Here is a 6878-nt window from a genome sequence, read left to right as displayed (position 1 = left end):
ATAATAAATTCCTATCGACTCGGTCGTTGGGTTGCGGAGTGGAGCCTGCCAACGGAGAAATTTGCTTTGCCCCCACCGAGAGAGTATGTACACACTATTCACTTGTCAATGGAGCTGCCCACATGTGTATAATAATAATAACAACAGCTACTGTGTACGTGCGGATCCACGAGGATGCGAAGATCACACCAACCTGAATGTCGCCACGAATTCACAGAATGAAATAGTGGAAAATTCGTCCAGCTGTTTCCGTTGCCTCGCAAGTCTGTTTCACAAATGTTCTCTTCGCAGTCGTATTTTTTGTTCGACGATCACGTCGATTTGATATGCAGGGGCAGTAGATCTTCACAGTAACTATTAGTGAAGCGCACGTTGTCTACGCTATTCGCTAGTAATGTTGTACCATTCCCTCCGCCCGCGGCACGGTTTCTCTCAACATGCACGACGGAATCGTTCGGATCAAACCACCAGCCTTTAAACAGAGGGGGTCCAGGCTGCATCCGGCTCGCTCAATGTAGAAATATGAATTACTTCGGAATATGATCTAGAAGGCAGCAGAGACGAGACAACATGTCGTTTCCAAGTGACAGTTATTCCGTTCAGCATCGAAGTGTACATAATACGATAAAGTAAGCGTAAAGATGCTTCTAGAGCGCATGCGTAGATCCATCCAATCCATTTCTGAACTGACAAACGTGGGAATTGTACGTATGAATAGAGCCTAGCGTACAGCAGCCTGTTCATTTGCACTATGTTAATGTAAGCTCATATCTTCTTACACTGTCGCAAGATGGCGCTAATACACATGGAATGACAGTGAAGTTCTGTGGTATACAATTAAAATATAAAAGAAAAAGTGTCCTCTTTTATGAAAAAAATGGTCAAAGAGTAAAATTTTCAGGCTGAAAGACATCCGGAATGATAACAGAAATGACTGGCTTGAACAATGGAAAATAATTGCAATAATTAGAGAAGGTTACAATAAGACATGTGCAAGAGGAAATTAAGAGTATGCAACACTCCTCAACACTTCTCCGTTCAGTTCCAGATTCCTGGAAACAAATTATCAGTTCAAACATCCAAAATGAAAAAAAGCTACGATACTTCAGACTTAGAGAATTATGATCTGACAAAAAGTGACGTCAAAACCATGTCACTTCATCGGAAACTAGTTGACAAGAAATGGCATGAAGTCAAAGGTCAAATTGGTCCCAAATGGGCTGAGAATCTTACCCTCACTTACAATTACAAAACTACTCTATTCAGTAGTCTGAATTCAACAGGAATTGTTACCTATTCAGAAATTGAAGATATTTCATAAAGGCCTAGTCACAGGAAGCTTGGTCAAAACGTTTAATTTAAGTGATGGAAAATGCCATATTTGTGGCCAAGAAGAAACACTGGAACACATCCTATTTGAGTGTAAATATGTAAAAGAAATCTGACAGAAATGTATTTCTTTATTTGTCTCAGAAAACACAACTTTGATGACAATACAGATATCAAAAGATTGGCAATTGCAGGAATTGAAAATGATAATGATGCAACATCAGACATTTTATACTGTATCACTTCCTTTGTAAAATACACAGTTTGGAATATACGAAATTTGGTTACTCTTGATGGGATGAAAGTTTCCCTTCAATCCTATGTTATGCAATTAAAATGTTATCTTTCCTCATGGATGAATACATTATATTTCACTTATAAGATGATGAACAAAGCTGAGGATTGTATCACAAAGTTTACAAGGATTGTAAGACTTGAAGGAGAAGGATGTGTCCTGAATACATTTATATGATGATATGGTGTTTTTTATATTTCTATTTCTCTTCTTTTACGTTAAATGACTGATTCTTTTCAGACAAGCTGCTTGGTAATTTTTTATTCAATCGCACGACACATTCACAGTTATGTAGATTTGTTTTGTTTGCCATTTTGTTGGAATAAATTTATCTTTTAAAAGAAAGATTATATCTGATGCTCGACACATCTCGTATACCATGTAAGCTGTAATTAGCGGAGAAAATTTAACTTTTCAAAACAAAAGTACTGTGAGATTTCTTTTGCAATTTTTGAGATATGAATAGTACTTAGTGTATTTGTGTGTATAACAAACCGTTAAAATACTAGTAACTTTACACTTTATATATACATCTTCATCAAACATGTATAAATATGTCCGCCGTCATCTACCGATTATTATTGCTCTGTGTACCAACTATTACTTATTTTACTCACTTCATATACAAATGAAAATCTGACACATCATCTATTTCATTCTTTTAAAATATGTAGAGCACTCAAATGTCACTTTTTCAAACGTGAACAAATTATTGTGGCCGAAATTAGCCAAAGACCATTCATACATTGCTGACGGATGACATCTGTTGATGGCGAAGACACGGTTGGCGGTATTGCCGGCCAAGTAATTCAAATGAAATAATACACGTTGACGTCTGGTTCACCTAACAGACAGAGCTAAGAAATGACTCTTTGCGAGACTCATTTTCTCTTCTTTGAACAGTGGTGCACACTCATCGTATTATCGATGACATTTGTTGTGGGTGTACACTCAGCGTGTTATCGTAGAAATGTTGAAGACATTTCGGTAAACAATGTAGACATGTTCCACTCTCTCACCTTCTATTGTATTCCTAGAAAAAACACGAGAAAACTATCTGTTATCTTTAACACTATTGGAACTAATTTGGGATAATTGGATCTTCATATTTTTCAAATTCTCGAAAGTGTTAGGTGCCCTATAGCTGAGTGTTGCAATATCACACATTACTCATAAAAACAATATAACGTAAAAAGAAAAGCGGATGAGCTTACATTTGCAGATTAAATCGACATCACTTCACTATCTAATTATCCCAAATTAGTTCCAATCGTGTTCTTTGGTCTTTCATCATGGTCCACTTCTGAAGGTGTACTCACTTTACACAGGGCAATAGACAACAATTTTCCAGCGGTCCACGCACAGATGTCTGTACAGCTTGACTTTGGAAAAATGTCACAGTAAATTCGATTTTCAAATAATCTTGGTCAATCTCGACAGTTTACATTTGGCGCATGCACACGTCAACCGTTTACAAATATATTAATTACTTATTGGGGTTTCATGTCACCTCCTTTTCTGGTAGATGAAATACAATTGGATACAATTGGAAATGTCAAACGACAATAAAAAATTATTAAATAAAAATAAAATCAATAAAATATTATTAACATAATAAAATCAATGAATTTAAAAGTTAGTAAAATGTCTCAAGAATCAAATCAGTGACACTAATACAGTAACTATTAATTATGTCGAACTATTTCCGATTCCTTGATTACACTTGTAAATGTTTACATTTTCAAGGAAGACAAACTATGCAAAGACTGCCCTCATACGGAGCCCAATGGGTAAATGTCCTCTACGTTAGCGGTCCGTTACATCAGAGAAACTTCATACGGTTCATTTCAATCACCATGAGATAAGAAACCTGCAGGGTGTACCTGCACTATCTGAAGGTCTAGTGTCAGATATTGTATCATTTATACGCGTGGTGTACACAGGACGCACATCTGTTTTCAGATTATTTCATAAAGGCCTCGAAACAGATTCCCTTGATTCGTAGTTCAATCAGGGACGAAATCCATTACGTGTGTACAAATTGCTTCCCATACCCTGCCTACCGAAATGTCATGGACTGAACCTGACAATATAGGTCCATCGTGCAAGAGGGATCCATTTTTGTCAATTCTCCGTTGGCATTCTGGGGTCAAGTAGGTGGAAGTTGCTTTTCCATCTTCGTACAAAAAATAAAAAAGGCTGCATTCACAAACACCTCTGGAGGTGGGGGGGGGGGAGAGATTCCCCCCCCCCCAAAAAAAAAGTTCGGAGATTTTCCCCTGCCGAAGTAAAATGCGTTCATGTCTCCACTTCTGACTTGCTATAATTTTTAGTCCCCTTAAAGGAAGGAAAAATTTGGCCGATATAGTGCTTCGTCCAAAAATATCAAATCAGAATACATGGGAGTCTATTGGGCAAACTGTTAACAAATGTACCCTGCAAACAAGCTATATCTGTACATTTGTATAATTCATGTAGATGTACTTCGCTTAATGTGGCAGGTAAAATGCATGTGTGTACAATTGATTTTTGGATTTCATCGATACTGTTGATTCACTATAATTCACTATTGGTAATCCAAGAGAAAACTATGAACAATTTTTTTCCAATATAAAACTAGTAATAACTATGCATTGGACATAAATGCACTTGATCAGCACACGGTGGTTACAAGTGCTCGTGTGTACAAAAAATTTAATTTTGGAATTTCACCCAAAATGATGATTCACTGTGCATTGGAGTCTGTGAGAAAACTATGAATGTTTTTTTTACAATACTAAACTCACTAAATCTGTGCTTTTAAAAGTGTTTGACAATTGATACAAGTGTACTTGATTCAAATAGGGTGTTTGAAAGTTCAGATGTGGACAACAAATATTGGAATTTCACCCATATTGCTGTCTACATGTATTATTTTCCATGACAAAACTTGCTATATCTGTAATATATAAGACTTGTATATATGTATATGTATATATTTAAGTCTAGTTAAATATTGACTTTTAGGCTGTAAGCTTAATAAGTTTCTCGACAAACAATAATAGTGCTCTCTGTACAATTATAAGACAGACTATAAATGAATTCGTTACAGCCATTTTGTCCCTTTTTGCGATCACATACTAACGGTTTGGAAACAGGATGACTTCCCTCGCCTGCCAGGAAAAGTGGACACAATTAACATATTAAAAAAGGGACAGGAGTTGTACCTTGGCCAATCAAATATGTTTTGTTCTGTGTATCGAATGCAGTTTCTTGTTCTACTCCAATAGCATGCAATAATAACAAAATTCTGTTACTCTGTATATGCAAGTGTAAAGACCAAAATCATTAATATTGATGAAAAATGAATTCTAGTCCAGATCTGAATTAAATTTTAAACAATAACAATGCTGACTGTACACATATGGCTGTGCTTGACTTTTCATCATGCTTCAGGGGGTAGAACAAGAAACTGCAGTGGATATACAAAACAAAACCACCCAAAAATTAGCCAAACGCAGCACATATTTGATATCAATCAGGGACAGTTTTGTTTTGAGTTCCCCTTTAAGTCCCGATTCAAGTGCCTTCAACATACGCTTGATATTTTCAAGCCCCCGTCAATTCCCCTGCCACCCCTCCCCGAGGTGTTTGATGATGCAGCCTTAATGGGAGTTTTCTGCCTCTTCTAAAATGTATATCCATTCTTGCCACAGTGATGCATTTTCAGAGAAGAATACGCCATTACGATCATATTCCGAAGAAATGATGAAAATACAGATATACAACAGCTACGTATAATACTCCACGAGTTCCTTAAACGAAAGGGATTAGTCCACAAGTTACAGGCGGTAGAGGGCACGAGCCTGGACCTAATTGGCAAGTGACCTTCAAATTTATGATAAGGTTGTTATCCTATCCGTTAAAGTAACTAGCGACCTTTCTTGTTATCGTCGATTCGGCGTCTAAAGGTGTCAAAACGAACACAAATGGCCGTGAATCAAGTTCAGTACCTGAATTTTGTATATAAAAATAAATAAACGTATCTGATGTGCGAAATTTTGGAGATCTCGGAGAACTGAGTGAGATAATACAGTAACATACAACGTTTGTGCTGTTCATCATTTGAATGATGCATTGACTCGCTAGCTTTGGTGTGATCTGAGAGAAACTCTTGGTAAATCATTTTAGAGGAATTTATCAGCTGAACCCCCATACCCACCCAGTCTCGGGGTAATTGTGATCCCATCTGCCAGTGTTCGATCGGTCAACTCGATAGAGTTCATCTAGTGACGGTGCTTTGTCATTGACCGATTTTTTGGTCATTCAACTTTAGCACCTGAGGACGATGAGTAAGTACCGTCTCTGCATATACTCTCGGTTTCTGTGGCTAGGACTTCTTAGGTATCCTGGTAATCACACCCTTAATAACGTTAACAGTTATGTTTTCTATGCTCTTATCACAGCATCCAAAGACAGGACAACGCCCTCTTCATTGACTTTATCATAGTCGAATTAAGCCAGTTCAGTAAAAGGTGAAGTGTCCAAAAATCAGGTCAGTTTTGCTCAACAAAATTGAATGGATATTTTTTATCGCCTTACGTCAAGAGTTCCATTATAAAACTGAACAGGCAGTCAAAACAGCTGGTAGTTGGTATTTAAGAGGTCGCACTCCATTCCAAAGAATGGTGTTTCCTGAAAAGACCGGAAAATGAAGGTCTGGTCTTTGTGGCAGGCACGTGTCTTTCAAATACCTCCAAGGTCTTTCTTCACCCTCTAAGGGCTTGGACTTAATTACTTTTTGTCTTGCTGGGTTGATTCAGGCACTTCGGCTTTAAAACTAGCCTTGCACACCTGAAGTGCGCCGCTTTACTGATATGAGGAGCGTGGTTTCTTGTCTGGAAATGTCGATCAAGAAACCATACATGAGTCATCCTTTCTGCACAGTGAATCGATGTCAGACTCTTACACAAACAAACACACTATAAACCTTGGATAACCTCTGTTGTAGGTTATCTGGAGAATAGCGATGTGGCGCGTTCAATACCATTTTGTTTTCAATTCATGGGACACCTGCTAATCTAGTTTGGATATTTGCTCGTTTACTTTTTGCTGAATCATCACCGCCAAAATTTGACTAATAACGGGAGACACTTAAACAAACTGTGCTCTACGGGTACATCAGCAGCTGACATAAGTAAATATACCACCAAAGTGCTATTTTAAATCACTTTGTTTTTCACAAAACTTTAATGGGCCGTGGGCTTGAGGGGGT

The sequence above is a fragment of the Ptychodera flava genome, chromosome 8 (genome assembly GCF_041260155.1).
Source record: "Ptychodera flava strain L36383 chromosome 8, AS_Pfla_20210202, whole genome shotgun sequence".
NCBI classification, from domain to species: Eukaryota; Metazoa; Hemichordata; class Enteropneusta; family Ptychoderidae; genus Ptychodera; species Ptychodera flava.
The sequence above is the reverse complement of the archived record's forward strand: the minus strand, read 5'-3'. Positions refer to the sequence as shown.